The 16,370-nt window shown below is 53.1% G+C and overlaps 1 long non-coding RNA gene and 2 pseudogenes across 2 annotated transcripts in view; 1 reads left to right on the top strand and 2 right to left on the bottom strand.

Annotated features, from left to right (window-relative positions):
- LOC131412014 (uncharacterized) overlaps positions 1-7,240 on the bottom strand; it is a 32,397-nt gene extending 25,157 nt beyond the window's left edge. Inside the window, exon 1 of one of the 2 annotated variants that reach the window (XR_009221685.1) lies at positions 7,049-7,240. This is a non-coding gene — a long non-coding RNA (uncharacterized LOC131412014). Of the gene's footprint in view, positions 1-2,100; positions 2,398-7,048 lie in introns of those variants that run through there. The other variant, XR_009221686.1, reaches the window with a different exon arrangement.
- A 1,046-nt stretch (positions 7,241-8,286) lies between these two features.
- LOC131412293 (large ribosomal subunit protein uL22-like) lies at positions 8,287-11,739 on the bottom strand (annotated as a pseudogene).
- Positions 11,740-15,290: 3,551 nt separating this feature from the next.
- LOC131411680 (28 kDa heat- and acid-stable phosphoprotein-like) lies at positions 15,291-15,939 on the top strand (annotated as a pseudogene).
- Positions 15,940-16,370: the final 431 nt, after the last annotated feature.

Below are 16,370 nucleotides of genomic sequence, written 5' to 3'. Positions count from 1 at the left end.
ATGGATGGAGTCTTGGCATTGGAGCCAGTAGACCCGGGTTTGCAAGGGTACCAGTTCAGCATCTCACTCCCAGCGTGGTTGGGGTCAAATTTTGGGGCCTCGACGAGCAAACCACTGCAGTTGCTGTAAGGGAGCCTAGCATGGCAGCCCAGATGGCCCCAGGCTGAGAACAATTCTGACACTGGGCATCCCAGCCCCTGTGGACAGCACTGGGTCCTGGGAGGAAGGCTGGTGAAAGGGGACGAGGCAGGCTTGCTCAAGCCATTGTCTGAGGGAGAGAGCAGACAGCCAGAAAGGGGACCAAGTCGGGGGTCTGAACAAAGGGCAGAGGGGACAGAGGGGCTGTGCTAGAGAGCTCCAGGGAGGAGAGGGGGGCCGAGGTGCCCGCTGTGCTGAGTTGTCTGCACTTTCTCCCAGGTCCTAGTAATTAACAACAACAGTGGAAACCATGGGTGCCATTCGCTACACTTCCTGGTGTGCCCGGCTCTGTGCCAAGCACTTGACTGACTCAATTACCCATCCTGGGGAGCAGGTAATGGTATCACCCCATTCGATAGATAAAAACAGGAAAGCTCCGAGAGATAAAGTAACTTGTCTGAGTTCCCCAGCAGGAAAGGGGCAAGACAGAATACCACCCAGGTCTGCCTGGCACTGCTCTCTTGGTGGGGTCGGGGTCGAGGCGGGTGCAGTGTCCGGACAGAGCTCTGATGGCTTCCTCTCAGGGACAGTGGTGGAGGAGAACCAGCCCTGGCCCAGGTGTGCTATCTGCTCTCAGGATCTGCTCACCAGCTTGCAGGGTCACAGGAGTGACCTCATTGGTGGGTTTTTTGGTTTTTCTGTTTGTTTTTTCCTTTTTCCTTCTAAGAACAATTCATTTTGGTCAAATAACTAGAGTTAAAGCGACTGGTGTTGAGAAATCTCCCCCACCCCCTTCCCTGGCCCCAGGCAGTGACATTTGAGGAACTGTCTCCTGGGGCCATGGAGGATGCTGTTGGGGCAGTTCAAAGGGTTGGCTCTTCTCCCTGCCCAGCCCCACCCACTTCCCCCCACCGCCTCCCACACCTGCCGAGCTCGAGCTCAGATGGCCTCCCACCATGGACTGAGGTCCAGCCCCAGCGGCCTGAGCTGAGCCTTTCTCTGTGGCCTCTCAGCCTCGCCCCTTCTGCTATCCATCTCAAGTGGTGGGGAGAAGGCAGAGCAGGACAGTGTGGGGAGAGGAACTAAACCCTCCCCTCTCATCCCGCCCGGCCTCAGAGGAGGAGACCAGGGTGAGGCTGAAATGGAACAGCACATGTCTCTGGTCACCTCTGTCACCACTCTACTGACCCCATGGCACCTTCCATGTGGCACTGACCACAGGTCAGCATTGAGAAGGGTGACAAGGTGAGGGGGGTGAGAGGGAACGCTGGCCACAGAGGAGAAGGACTGGCTTGGGCTCTGAGGAGGCTGCCCAGGCCGACGAAGGCAGAGGAAAGAGTTAGTGCACCTGAGAGAGCTGCGTCCCAGAGCAGAGGGGCTGGATGGAGAGGCTGGACCCAGCTAGGCCTGCACCAGACAGAACTGAAGAACAGATGTCTGAGCCAGCAGAGGGCTGGACTCAGGGTCTGCACCCCAAGGCTACGGCGGGACACAGCGAAGGGCGAGCAGCTTGGCACACATCTGAACAAAGAGAGAGGGAATAAGTAGGGGGCAGGGGTGGAAAGTGTCTCTCAGGACTTGACTCCAGACAGCACTTCCTGGGAAGTAAACTGAGGCCCCAGTGCAACAAAGCAAGAAACTAGGCCAAGCACCTTGAGGCTAAAGGCCAAGTAACTGAGGGTCCCAATTTACCTGCCCTGGTAGCTTCTGGCAAGAGAGAGCCCTCCACTGCCTTTCCCTGCAGGATGTGCCAGGCCAGGGGCCGCAGTGCCGAGAAGAAGACAGAGGCGGTGGTGATGTCAACCAAGAAATTAAGTAAGCAGAGGAGCTGATAACACTGCCCAGCAAGGCCACCTGTGGGCAAGGTGACTCATCGAGACGGGACCCACATCACAGGGTGCTTGTTGTTGTGCCCAGACTGTGGGATGGGGAAGGAGGGGGGGGGCGGGACAGGTTCCTCACCCAGTCCTCTGCTCAGTGGAGAGGTCTCAGAACACAGTGTCCTCCGCCTCCGAGCTCGCCGCCAGCTAAGGAAACAGCCCTCCCTCCGCCGCTGTGATTATCTTTGTCCACAGTGTTTGGTGTGTGTTTGTGGGGCATGGCAGGGTGGTTTCCCCACCCGTGTCCCGCTGGGCGCTCCAGGTACCAGAGATTGCTAACAGCAGAACAGTTGCTCCCCCTGGTTGGACGACTGTCTGTGGAAACAACACCACCGGATGGCAAACTGCTAACCGCGACCACGTGGTGTCCTCATGGAGGGAACAGCCTGTTCCTCTTGCAGCAGCACCTGTAGAGTTCCCTCCACTCATCGCTCCCTCTCTCCCTTGGGCCGGCTGAGGGGGCCAAAACTGTCGTGTTCTTCCCCATCCCCAGGGGCGCCAGGTACTGTCGTCCAAGTTGAGAACTGTACAACTGGAGGGGGCACCATTCACTTTACAATGTATGTGCCAGACCGCATGGCTGTGCTGGGTGGCCCTGCCCCTTCTCATTTCTAAATTATGTCCCACTCCTCCGCCTAGAATTATCTATTTAGCTGGTCCTTCATAAATTTGTCTTCACACCAGACTTTCTCCCATTAGCATAAGCTTCTTCCTCTACCACCAGACTCCTTTTATTCATTCATTCATTCCACAAAACATTGTTGAGTTTGTGCCAGGTACTATTCTAGGCAAGGGAACAAGACAGACCCTCCCTGAGCTCACGGAGCTCACATCCCCCCCAGGGGGGGGCACAATAAGTAAATAATCTGATATATAAAACTGCAAGTGACATAAGTGCCATGAAGAAAAATAAAGCCAGGCCAGGAGGAGGAGGGTGATAGGGCCTTGCTTCAGCTAGGACTTTCCAGAAAGGTTTCTCTCTGAGGAGGCGGCCTGAGCGGAGACCTGGAGGCAGTGAGGGAAGGAGCCTTCCCGGCAGATCCCCTCCTGCCAGGCCTCCCACGCCAAAAGAAGGTTCTCTAATCCTGCCTGGGTCTGCCAGGAGCCTGTGGCGTGGCCTGGGGCACTCGCTTCCCAGCGCTGGGTGTCCATTTCCTCCTTGACAAACAAGAGGCCCGGTCGCACTGGCTCTCCCAGGGCTCCTCCAGCATGAATTCACTCACCTGTAGGCATGAGGAACTTCATGACAGGAGCCTGGGTTGGAAGGCCAGCTCAGCCACCTACAAGCTGTGTGATCTCAGGCAGGTTACTTGACCTCTCTGAGCTGGTTCCTTATATAAAATGCCTACCTCAGGGTGTTGTGAAGGATTCAATGAGCTTGTGGATATAAAACCAGCTGGTGTATAGTAGGTGCTTAATAGAGATCTAGGATCACACCTGGGAGAGGTGAGGTGATGAGGGTGGGGGGAAGAGGTGCTGTTAACCCGTTGCCTTGCATCAAAGGAGCCTGGAGAGAGCAGCGCCGACCTAAGGACAGGAAGCTCTGCTGGCCGCCCGGTTGTGCAGAGAACAGCGCGGGGGCCTCGGGGCGGGGACCCTGCCTCACAGACCCAGGCGCGGGGAGGGGGGCGTGCGGGCTCGCGCACTCCGCAGTGACGTCAGAGGTGAGGGTGGGGCGGGGAGCGGCGGCGCAGGCCGGGGAGCCGTGGCCCCACCGCCTGGCTTTCAACTTCCTCTGCGGACCGGGGTGTGCTCCGCTCATCTTCTTCCTTCCCCCTTCCTTCAGGCTGTTTTGGGGGAGCGCTTCCACGCTCAGCTCCAGTCACTGTGCCCCCTTCTCAACTCCCAGAGCCCGAGATGGGGAGGTGAAAGTTCATGCTGGCCCAGCCAGGTCAACAGGTCTTTCCCGAGGCCCCCTGTGTGTCTGGGCTCCTCGACCCTCCGGGAGCCCCAGAACAGCAAGCCGCAGCCGCCAGCCGTGGGCTGCAAGCGGTAACAATAGTCGGCGCTGCCGGCCGCCTCGGCCGCGCACTGTTCGGCCACGACCGCACTCGACGTGCATCCGATGATGTGGGAGTTCTTATCCCTTTGCTAGTTGAGGACAGTGAGGCCCCAGGAAGTAGGGCTCTGGGCACTCAGGCAGCAGGGTTGACCCGCGTTCTTGCAGAAGACGGCCTGAGAGGAGCCTTGCAAGGCAGAGGGCACTGGGAGAGGCAGAGGCAAGAGGAGGTGGGTGGAGCAGCCTGGGGCTGGGATGGGGCACTAGGGGGATGTCTGTCCCACAGATGGTTGCAGGCCAAGGTGTGAGGCCTCCCCCAGCCTCCGCCCCCCACCTGCTGCATTAGGGTCCCCAGGGTGGCACTCTGAGTCTCCAGCGAGCTCCCAGGTGGCCTGGAAGCTGCTGGCTCAGTCCGGGAGGCCAGAGCTGGGCTGCCAGCCCTGATGAAGCCCGTTTCTCAGGCCCCTCCTGGCCCTGGGGCAGGAAACAATAATAGTGACAGCTAACATTTATTGACAACTTTCCCACACAGCAGGTGCTCTGCTCCGAGCATTGCATATATGAACCTATTTAATCCTCACAACATCTCTGGGAAGGAGGAAACTGGGGCACAGAGAGGTTAAGTGACTTGCCTAAGGTCATACAGAGCCGACAGTCAACCCAGGCTGCGAAGTTCCAGAAGCCACCCTCACCTCCCCTCAAAGCCGGGTGTCCTGGAGCAGAGAAGGTGCCAGGCCAGGGGGTTGTGCTGGACCTGGCAGGCGCTAGGGAGCCACGGCAGGTACCCGCCAACCAGCATTTGCGTGATGGACCACGGGTACACGGGCTCTACCCCACTGAGGGCTAAATGCGGGACCCATCCTATGGGGATATGGTTTTGACAGGAGAAGGAGAAGGAGGGCAGCGCTCCCCCCAAAGGAAAGAGCTGACGAACGAGGCTGGGTGGCCGTGCACCGGGCATGAAGCATGAACGGTGGAAGTTCAGACACCGGGAAGGGAGCGCCTAGCCGCTTCCTCTGCCACCTCTGCCCGCCTGCAGGGGGCCTGGTACAGATGGGTGCACAGCTCTGGTACTAAAGCCGAAGAACAGCCAGCCCAGTAGGGCCACCTTGCTGTCCATCTGCCTGTGTGCACGTGCGTGTGTGTGCGTGTGCAAGAAGGGAAGGAAAAGCGGCCTCTGCATATGCTCGTTTGCAGGGGAGGCTGTCCCCCACCCCCACCTGCTGCTGTGGTCGCAGAGAACAGGACACTCTGACTCTAATCTGCACCTCTGGAGCCTCGAAACCACAGCCACGTCAGCGGCACGTGCACCGGGGCTGGGTGGGAGGTGGGGCCCCGGATGCAGGGTGCGCAGGTGCACGTCAACATGTGTGTGCAGGGCCAGCCTGGGGGATGTGGTTCCCGCCCCCACCCACCCCCCGGGGAAGAGGGCAGGTGGGGTAGAAGGAAGCTGGATGTCTCCCAGGTGGTGGGGCACAGAGTCCAGCCCCTCTGGCCACAAGCCCAGAGGTCCAGCCACCAACCCTCCCCAGCCCCTCAGGGGAGCAGCCATTCCTGCCTCAGGTTCTGTCTTCTCTCAGCAACAGTCCCAACGTCTGCGGAGCATCTAAAGTGGCCCCACACAGCTCCAGGCACTTGGGAAATCGGTGAACAAAACTAAGGTTCCTGCCCTCATGGGTCCAACACTCTTGTTGGGGAGACACAACAGCTAGAATGAATCAACTCTGCAGCATGTAAGTAGGCAATGGCTGCTGGGGAAAAAGAGGAGCCAGAGCAGGGCTGGGAGGTGACTGTGAGGGCGTGTGTGCACGTGCACACAGGTCACAGTGTTGAACTGAGTGGTCCAGGTAGGCCCTATTGAGAAGGTGACATTTCAACAAACGCCTGGAGAGGGAGGGTCCAAGCAGGGAGAACATTCCAGACAGAGGAAATGACTAGAACAGAGGCCCTGAGGCAGGAGAGTGCCTGGCCAGGACTGAGGGAAGTGCAGCCTGGCCTGGGGGATGGACTGAATTGGCCCCACACTTCCTGGCATCTGCTCACCTTGCTAAAAGCAAAGGCCTGATTTCCAGTGGGTTAAAGAAAAAGGACCCTCTGGTACCCATAGAAGAGGCCAAAGGGCTCTCAGTGGAACCGATGTCATGGGAAGAAGGGGACAGAGAGGGAAAAGGGGTTTAGAGAGGGAGCATATGACTGCTCTGGGGCCTGAGCTCAGGGAGGAGGCCCTAGGCCTGGGGAGCCCTAAAGGGGGGTGAGGGGAGGAAGCAAAGGATGGGACCAGGCTGCCCTGGGGCCCATAGGCCTCCCTGAGGGGGGCAAGTCTCTGGGGTCCCAGGGCCCCGACAAGCCAGCCCCTGGGAGCTCACTGAGACAGTGCAGTGTGGAGTTCCATCCTGCTCCTGGAGGGTCACCTGGCCGCCCACAGGAAGGAAGGAAGGCTTGGGGTGCAACCACTCTCTGCCCCACCTCCCTCTGCCTGCTGGAGGCCACCAGACCTGCCTGCCAGACCCTTCTGAGGTCAGTGCCCCTCCCCCCATTAAAGCAACCACCAAGGAAGTTGGGGGGGGCCAGCGGACCTGAGGAGATCTAGCTGATGGTTGACCAGGGGCAGGGGTGTGCATGCACGTCCACCCTGCCCTGCAGTTTGTGGGAGCTGGCATTCTAGGAGATAGGGTCCCCCTAAACCAGCCAGACCACCACCAAAGGATGGGGGCCAGCCCAGTGTCCAGTTGTGACAGACAGGGATGTGGGAAATGAGGAACTAGAAACAAGGGGGAAGGCTTGACCTGGGCCCCTAGGATGGGAGCTAATCTGAATGGGTAGAGAGGAGAGGGACATCTCCGTGCACGCACACATTTGCACACACATGCACACTCAGTCCCTGAAGCCCCCACACATGTAGGTTCTCACAGACAGGGATATGCATGTACATCTCACACACAGCCAAAGTAACACTCAGACACCCCTGCATTAGGGACATTCACACTCACGTAAGACATGCCATCACGACAAAGGGCACACATGTACTTACACGCTGTCGTAGACGTAGATGGGTTCTCGGGGGCACCAGAAGCACGTAGGCCCCTTGGAAACGGGCCTGGGAGAAGATGGAGATGTGCCTGCAGAGCAGAAGGAGAACAGAGGATGGACGGGGGTGGGGCGAGACAGGTGGAGATGGGTGACAAACAAGAAGACCCAGAAAAGGGCACATTGTAGACACACCCACAAGCAGACCACACACACCCCGTTACCAGTCAGCCTCAGACAGACCCCACAGCCTTCCTGCCTGCCAAGGGACACGACTTAGCAACCATGTGACATGGTGCAAGTCACTCAATCTCTCCAAGGTTTGATTTTCTCTCCTATAAAAGGAGAATTTGATAACACCTGCTTTCCAGGCCAAACTGATTTCCTGTGAGTGGACAGTAAATCCTGTCTACTCTACCTCCAAAAAATTGTTCAGAATCCCACCACTTCTCCCATCTCTACCACGACCACCCTAGCCAGGCCACCGTCCCACCTATCTCCCTGCCCCCTCTCCGGCTCCCCGCTGCAGTCTGTGGTCCAGGCGGCAGCCACTGCCCCTCTCCTCCAAACCTGCTGGTACGTTTTCATCTCATCCATAGTAAAAGGCAAAGTCCTTAAATGGCCCAGGGGGAGCTGCCCTCCCAGTCCCTTCTCTCTCTCCTCGTTCTCAACTCCAGGGGCACTAAAATATAAAGCCCTTCTTTCTTCCATACTCTCTCAAGTCATCATGGTGTTTTTTATTTGCTACTTAATGTTGTTCTAAGTAAAGAAAAAATTAAATTTTAAAAATATTAGCATGGATTTTACTGGTCAGCTTTTTTATTTTTTCCCCCAGAGCCCCAGTAGATAGTTATATGTCATAGCTGCACATCCTTCTAGTTGCTGTATGTGGGACGCAGCCTCAGCATGGCTGGAGAAGCCGTGCGACGGTGCACCAGGGATCCGAATGGGGGCCGCCAGCAGCGGGGTGCGCGCACTTAACCGCTAAGCCACGGGCCGGCCCATGGTCAGATTTTAAATGCAAATATTAGAGCACTTAACTCATGTGGAATCACCAAAATTATGCAATTTCTATTTCATAGCTTGTGTATGCACATGTATTTCATTCTCTCCAGAACGGTGGAAACACTGCCCAAAATACTGCACAAAACTCAATTTTTTATTTCTTTTTTTTTCTGCTTTTACTTTTATTTGCATTTATTTTATGCCGAATTTATTGGTGGCCATAAGTTTTTGTGTGCTCTAGGATATCTTTTTCTTCTGTGCAACCTCCTCTCTGGTTTAGGAGCGATCTTCTCCTCTTCAGTGACGAGCATCTCAGCGTGGCAGGCGCGCTCTCGCAGGGGTGAATCAGACCCGAAGCTCCGTTAAATTCGGCAGCACATCCCAGGGGCTTTCTTCACCAGGGTATGCTCAATGACCAGCGAGTCTACATCTAAACCTTTAAGTTCAGCATTACTCTCTTCGTTTTTAAGCATGAGCAGCAAAAATTCAGCACTCTTGCTGGGCCACCGCCCCTGTGTCCAGCCCCGCGGTTTGCCCAGGGCACCCCTCCCAGCTCCGCCCTGTAACAACGGGACAGCACACATTGCTTCTGTAAAGTGACATCCTTCAGACTCGGATGGCTTTTCAGATATGCACATCCTTGATGGCCAGGGCAGTTTCACGGGTGTTATTAAAGTGAACACAAAGATTTGACCCTCTTGATTTGCATGAGGTTGTGGGGTTTTCTGAGTCAAGCGACCGGGAGCCATTTTTTAAAATTACTTCAGGCTGCTTATGGGAAGAGCTTCTCTTCTTGGTATGCACACATTCTCCCAAGATTCTCTACCTCTGCTGGCTGATAGGTAAGGAAGGACTTAAAGAAAAAGTAACTCTCTGTATAGAGACAGGGATGCAAGGAAGAGGATGGGCATGCATATTGTGCGTGTCTCCACTGCGCCACAGACTTCACTTAGGAAACACAACGCTACACCTAGAATAAATGAGCTGTCCCATGAAGCCCTGCCCGAATCTTAGAACCATGAGCAAATAAACAGTTGCTTTGAGTCGCTGAGTTTTGCAGTGGCTTGTTACGTGGCAGTTGGCGACTGATACAACGGTCAAGATCACACGCAGCTAGTACGAGACCAGGCTGCGGTTGAACCCACGTGGGTCTGCTTCTCAAGTCCACGTTCCTCTCTGCCCCACCTGGGCTTCCTTACAAATGTTTCATAGTGTAACTCCTGTTCTTCTCCTTGGAGAGTTGATGAGTTTAGGGTTGAGCTAAGGGGCGAAGGTTACTTGGCTGCAACAAATCAAAGTTATTATTAGAGCTTGGAAGAAATCACATCTGGACTTGATGTGGGGAACGGGGTTGGCGGGCGGGTCAGGGCTGAGAACAGGCCTAGCCTCTGTCCAGGGTGAGCCTGGGCCCAGCAGGGTGCTTGGACATCTGTTTTCCATCCTGATTCAGTAAATAAAACTGCTTTCCTCTGCTGACCCTACAGGAAATGGGAGTCAGAAGTTCAACTGGCCAGGAGTGGACCTCTTCTCTGATAGGAGCCCTCCTATATGCCTGGACAAGATGCAGAATGCAGGGCCTTAGGCTACTGCACTCTCTTCCCTCTGAACCAGCAGAGAAAGGAACTCTTAGGGCCTCCCTTTGTTGAGGAATCAGGTTTTTCTCATTTAACCAATGGCTGTTGTCCCTGCTGTCAGCTGTTAGCATATCAAATTAGTATGTTGGGAGTTTGTTTTTTTGATCCCATGGTTCATGCATCAGTAAAGACGTTTTCAGTGGCCAGAAACAGAGAACTTCTATTCAGTTGGCTTAGACAATAAGGAAAGTGTATTATCTCACAGGACAAGAAGTCCAGAGGAAGGGTAGCTTCAGCAGAGGTTAATCCTGCAGCTCAAGATCATCATCAAGGCCCCAGGTTATTTCCTCTTTTTCTTCTCGGCTATTATCCGCTTGTTGCCTTGTCCTTGGCTAGCTTGCCTCATGGTCACAAGATGGCTGCTGCCACCCCAGACATCACATTGTCACAAAACAATGTCCATAGCAGCGAGACAAAAAACAAAAAATATACCCCAGGAAACATCTCATCCTTGTGTCCCATTTTAAGATCAAAGAAAATTTTTCCCAGAAGACTGTCTCTCACTGCTCATTGGCTAGAATTGAGCCACTTCTCATGCCTGAATCTATCCCAAGCAAGGAGGATATTCCCACTATTACTGCCACAGTACTAGCCCTGAGCCCAGAAGGAAAAGGATGAGCACCTGGAACGAACCCAGATTCAGCAGGTACTGAGGGGGAGGGTAGTGGGAGGGAGAAGGGTCACTGGGTAGGCAGCCAACTGTGTGTGCTCCTCATTTGTTCAGACCCAGTTTTTCTACAGGTGGGGGAAGAGGAGGGGAGGAGATTGGTATTTACAAAGTGAGCCAGGCCCCAGATTCTGTTACTTGACTGAATTGCCTCACGAAGTACTTACAGGGAGTATACTTCACCTAAAGTATTCACAGGAAATATGTAAAAACTCAGGGATGGAGGCAGAGACATCGGTTTCTCATCTGAGCATCTGCCTAGGTCCTTAAGAGCATCAGTGTTGGAATTAGACAGACCCAGGTGTGAATTCTGGCCCTGTCCCTGTCTGCGTTTCTGATCTTGTACAAGTATTTCATCTCTCTGTATCACCCTTTCTTTATATGTAAAATGAAAATAACAGGACCCACCCCCAGACTATTTTATTAACCAATACACTGCCCGGCATATAGCAAAGGGTCAAAAAATATTTTGGGCAGATGGAACTGTGTAACCGAGCTTGGCTTTTTCCTCCTACAAAGCCATGCCCGCCTCCTTCCTCGAGCTCATCTCCCTCCTCCCAGCCCCATCCTCGGGCTCCAGGCTCTCTCCTCTCACATCCCTCCTACCCCTCAGGCTCAGCACTTCCTGTCTGGGCTGCCCCACCTAGCACCCAGACATGGTGTCCCATCCACCTTCCAGATAAGGAAACTAGATTCCTCTGTGGCTGCCCACCCCACAGAATCACTGCTCACCAGGTACCCGTGTATCCACACTCCAGGCCCCAGCTCCTCTCCGTTCCCGTGATACTGACTTCTCTCTATGTATTGGTCAGGGTTCTTGGTTGCAAGCAACAGAAAGCTCACAGACTCCTCGGGCTGGCTGGAGAGCCAGGCTCAGGAACCAGGGAGGACTAGACGGCAGCCAGAACCCCAGCCCAAATCACACCTCAGGGCCAGACCAGGGAGGACACTAGCGCAACTGGCCCTGAGGCTCCACTGCCCCTGAAAACATCCTGCTGCTGCTGCGGCCAGTTCTGTCAGAAACATCCCATCTCTGCTTCTTTGTATCCCTTGCTTAAGATTCAGAGTTCCTGGGTGGGTGTATCTGATTGGCTGAGCCAGGTCACATGCCTGCCCTGTGGCTGCAAAGGAGGCTGGGTAAGTGAGGTCAGGTTTCTAGGGTGGGAGGAGGGCTCTGCCTCCCCATGAGACTCACAAGGTAGGGGATGCTGGAGAGCCACAGAAAGCGTGAAGGGGCACTCTGCTGGGTGAGAGATTGTTTGTTCCCAGAGTGTCAGGGCCTGTGGCTGCCTATCCTGTCCCTCCCTCCCAGCATTAGGAGCAGCCATGCTCTCAAACAGGCTTCAGGAATGTCTCCGGTGATCTGACTTACCTGGACTCAGAGAACATAGGTGCTGGGGGGACCACACCCTGGGATCCCTACAAAGGAAGTTTGAGGACTAACACAGGATCGCCACTTTCTATTTTGCCAAGTAAGACTATCAAAAGCAAATAATAAATAAACCACTTTCTACTCTCACCATATCATACAAGAAGGGACATCTTAAACACCAATAAAACTAAAAGGACAGGGGAAAGCATGATTTTAGAATTGAGCACAACCCTTAGAGCTAAATACTTGTTAGCTTTAAGAAGAACTCCAGGCTGTCCGGATGTTTCTACTCTCTCTGGAAACCTATGAAAAGGTCATGACACAGCTGACTGTGCCCATGCACTGTAGACTAGATGACAGCGTTATATCAGTGGTCAGTTTCCTGATTTTGTTAACTGCAGGGGTTGTGCAAGTCCTACGTTGTAAGAGAGTGTCCTTGTTCTTAGGAAATACACCCTGAAGCATTTAGAGGCAAAAGGGCACTGTCTGCAACTTACTCTCCAATAGCTTGGGAAGAAATTGCACACACACACACACTCTCACACTCTCGAACACATACATCAGTGTACAGAGAGAGAGAGAAATAAAGCAAAAGGGACAAAGTGTCAATAATTGATCAATCTGAGTAAAAGGTATGCCAGAGTCTTTGTACTATTCTTGTGACTTTTTCACAAATTTGAAATTATATCAGAATTAAACGTTACCAAAAAAAAAAGTTAGCAGTGAGTTAGCGATTCTCAAGAAGGGTTGGGTTTCACTTGGTACGTTACTCGTTTTGGTGCTGTTTGAATTTTCATGAACACATGTGATGTTTGTAATCAGAAAGAATAAAACAAAAAATATAGAAATTAAAGAGAAAAAGCAAAGGCCATGACAAAGGGCTGGCCCGGTGGTGTAGCAATTAAGTTTGTGTGCTCTACTTTGGCAGCCCAGGGTTCATGGGTTCAGATCCTGGGAGTGGACCTACACATCACTCATCAAGCCATGCTGTGGCGGCGTCCCATATAAAGTAGAGGAAGATGGGCACGGATGTTAGCCCAGGGCCAATCTGTCTCAGTAGAAAGAAGAGGATTGGCACAGATATTAGCTAAGGGCCAATCTTCCTCACCAAAAAAAAAAGAAAGAAAGAAAAGGCCATGACAGACTCAGTCTAGCATTTGACACTTGCCGATCTGGCCAAAGCACCCATTCCACAGAGGAGGGAACTGAGGCCAAGGCAGGGGCTGTGGCTTGCTCAGTAGCACACAGTGGGTATCATCAGAGTCAGCACTCAACCAGGGCTCCTGCTGCCTGCACAGGTTCCTTCCATTCCGGGATGCTGCCCCCCTAAGCTGAGTTGAGGGCCCAAGGCTGTGGACGGCCAGGCAGAACTGCGGGGGGATGCAGGGATCTGTCCCCTCTGAGGATGCCACATCCTGCCAGGATGTATTCCTTCAAACTTTCATCCCCATGAGGTCCCTTCAAGCCAAGGAGGGTCATCAAGAATTGCTCCCTGCACATTTACTCATTTCTTAGATGGGGAAACTGAGAGGTTCTGGGTCCTGCCCAAGATCACACTGCAAGTTCCAGACTCTAGTTGAGGAACAGAGTAATTGGCCAGATTTGGCTAAGTCACCTCAAGCCCAAGTTAGGAACAAAGGAAGGGAGGGGCCTTAGGAATTTGAGGGGGAAAGGGAGGGGAAGCCCGCGGTGGCCAGATGAGGAAATTCCCCTTCCCTTACCCTTTTCCCTTTCGGTGTGGCTTCTGTTCCCCTGAGCCTGAAAGAAGAAGAAACAGTGTTTCGCAGGTTCACCATGTCCTACAACTTCAGGAGGCATCACTCACATGCCAGTCTATGAAAAGGGCACCTCCTGGAGTTGTGCAGTGGACAGCCCACACAGCTGTACACGGCAACCCTGGGAGAGTCATTTGTTGTTGTTGTTGTTGTTGTTGTTGTTGTTGGGTGGCAGGGAGGTGTTTGGGGAAGGATCAGGAGTGACTAACACTGTGGCCTAGATTAACCAGTAACTGATTCCATCCACTCAGTCAACCACTATTTATTGCCACAGATTATATGCCAGTCATCACACTAGGGGCTGGGACTTTCCAGGCTTGAAATAGATGGACACTCTAAGGAGGAGCTGGAAGTAGGGACGGGGGTGGAGAGGCAGCCTTCCCACAACAGAAACCCACAAACCTTCCCCATCCACTTCTTCCCCTCTGCCCAGACTTCTCCATCCTTCAGGTCCTCAAGGAGGAAGCCTCCAGAATCCTCCCCTCCCCTCCTCCCACAGTCGATAGACTGTCGGGCTTTCCACCTTTCCTGGAGGTCTCCTCCACCAGGTCGTGGGAGCCCCTTGGACACCAGGCTGCAGTGCAATTCCTTCCTGCATGTGGTCTCTGGATTTCCCTCATCCATCCATCCATTCACTCATTCGTTTGTCTGTTCATTTTACTTTTATTCCACAGGCATTTGTGTGTTTGTCAACTATATTTTTTTAATGAAAAAAGAGATATGTACCGGTGGTTAAAAAAAAAATTAAACATAGCAAAAGCGAAAAGTAATTCTCCCTCCATCTTCCCAGTTTCCCTCTCGGAGACAACCATTCTTCCCAGTTTCTAAGTCTCCTTCCAATTCTTTCTAGAGATTTCCTAATGTAAAAATATGAATACATGTATGTGAATGTATATTATTTTCCTTTTTCACAAGAGAAATAATGCATTGTTCTGCACCTTGACTTTTTTTCACTTAACTCTGTATCAAAGTATTTGTTCCATATCAACACATTCTTCTACAGCTATGTATCATTCCAGTGTGGGGATGTCCTGCCATCTATGTCAGTGCCCTATTGGTCAACATCTAGTCCATTCCCAGTTTTGCATGGCCATGAAAGTCTTTCTCCATGCATCTTTTTTTTTTTTTTATAATTTTATTTTTTTCCCCCCAAAGCCCCAGTAGATAGTTGTATGTCATAGCTGCACATCCTTCTAGTTGCTGTAGGTGGGACACAGCCTCAGCATGGCCGGAGAAGCAGTGTGTCGGTGCGTGCCCGGGATCCAAACCCGGGCCGCCAGCAGTCGAGCACGCGCACTTAACCGCTAAGCCACAGGGCCGGCCCTCTCCATGCATCTTTGTACATTTGTAGGAGCCTAGATTCCTTGAAGTGTGATTTCTGGGTTAAAGGGAATGTGCATTTTGTATTTTGATAGATATCATCCAACTGTCCTCAAAAAATTACACCAAATTGTACCAAAAACCACTTTTTGGTCTTTGCCAACCTGGAGAATGAAAATGGTATCTCATTTTAATTTTCATTCTTTATTATGAGGGATGTTAGCTTTTTTTTCCTATTTCCAAATCACTGTATTTCTCTTTCTCTTCCCTCTCTTCAACAGTATTGAAGGAACTGCTGGGCACCAGACTGTTCACTCTTTCAGTCACACAGGCAGAGTATCTGGGACCTATGAAATTTTTGAGGTCCTACAAAAGGGTTTGAGACCTAGAGGGGAAAATGAATTGGCTTCAAAGTATTTTTAAAAGACTAGAGGTCAGTTCGAGGTGCCACCGCTGCAGCTGCCAGAGCCTTGATGCCTAAAGGAGGGAGAAGGGGAGGCCACAAAGGCCAGCTGAGGCAGTACACGAGCCCCAAGGAGATCAAAGCACAGCTCCAGGCTGAAAAGCAGAAGGCCAGGGGAGAAGAGGAACAAGTTGAAGGTGGAGATGGGGCTGCAGGTGACCCCCAAAAGAGAAGAAATCCCTAAACTCAGATGCAAGTTAGGATGAAGAAGATGATTACCAGCAAAAGCGCAAAGGTGTGGAAGGGCTCACTGACGTTGAGAACCCCAACTGGGTGGCACAGACAACCAACAAGTTCACACAACTGGACCTGGACGGGCCCAAGGAGCTTTCCAGGAGAGAACGAGAAGCAATCGAGAAGCAGAAGGCAAAAGAGCTTTACATGAAAATGCATTTAGCTGGGAAGAGCTAAATGAGCAAGCCAAGGCGGACCTTGGCAGGCTGGAGGCTGTGAGGAAGAAAGAAGAGAGGAAAGCAAAAGACGACGCGACTTTGTTGGGAAAACGGATGCAGTGGCTCTCCCTGAATAAGTAGCACGGCCCATGGCAGGAGAGACCAGCAACCTGGGCGGTGCTGCCAGCACCACTGCCGTGTCTCACCCACCCCGTGCCCTGGCACCGCTGCAGCAGCCCCTCACGATGAGAAGCCTCCCCACGGCCTGCGGCCTCCTCTTCATCTTGGCACAGAAATCATTTGGGGGGCTGGGACGGGGCTGGGAGGAGGGGGCAGCTGCTATCTTTGAGACAGAATGATGAAGGACGGCATTTCATTTGTAACCGTTCGAATGTTTTTGCTGTTTTTAGAATTCAGAACCCTGGTTGGGGGGGTGCCTGGGAGGTGGGGTAAGAAGAGCTTCCATTTGTCCCGTAGATTGCATGGTAGGGGCCGTTGTGCTGCGGGTAGCTGCTGATGAGTTTGCAACAACCAGCCCGTCTGGTGCCTGGGTGCTCCCTCAGAAGAGCTGTCCTCTGAGAGCCCCAGCCCCGGGGTCCTTGAGGGTCATGGCTCGTCCCCAGCCAGTCCCCTTTGACGGAGCCCTCCCCTCTGCCCTCCCCTGCCTCATTCCCACCCACCTGACCAGGGCCCAGGCC

Source organism: Diceros bicornis, chromosome 12, assembly GCF_020826845.1.
Source record: "Diceros bicornis minor isolate mBicDic1 chromosome 12, mDicBic1.mat.cur, whole genome shotgun sequence".
NCBI classification, from domain to species: domain Eukaryota; kingdom Metazoa; phylum Chordata; class Mammalia; order Perissodactyla; family Rhinocerotidae; genus Diceros; species Diceros bicornis.
The sequence above is the reverse complement of the archived record's forward strand: the minus strand, read 5'-3'. Positions and strand labels throughout refer to the sequence as shown.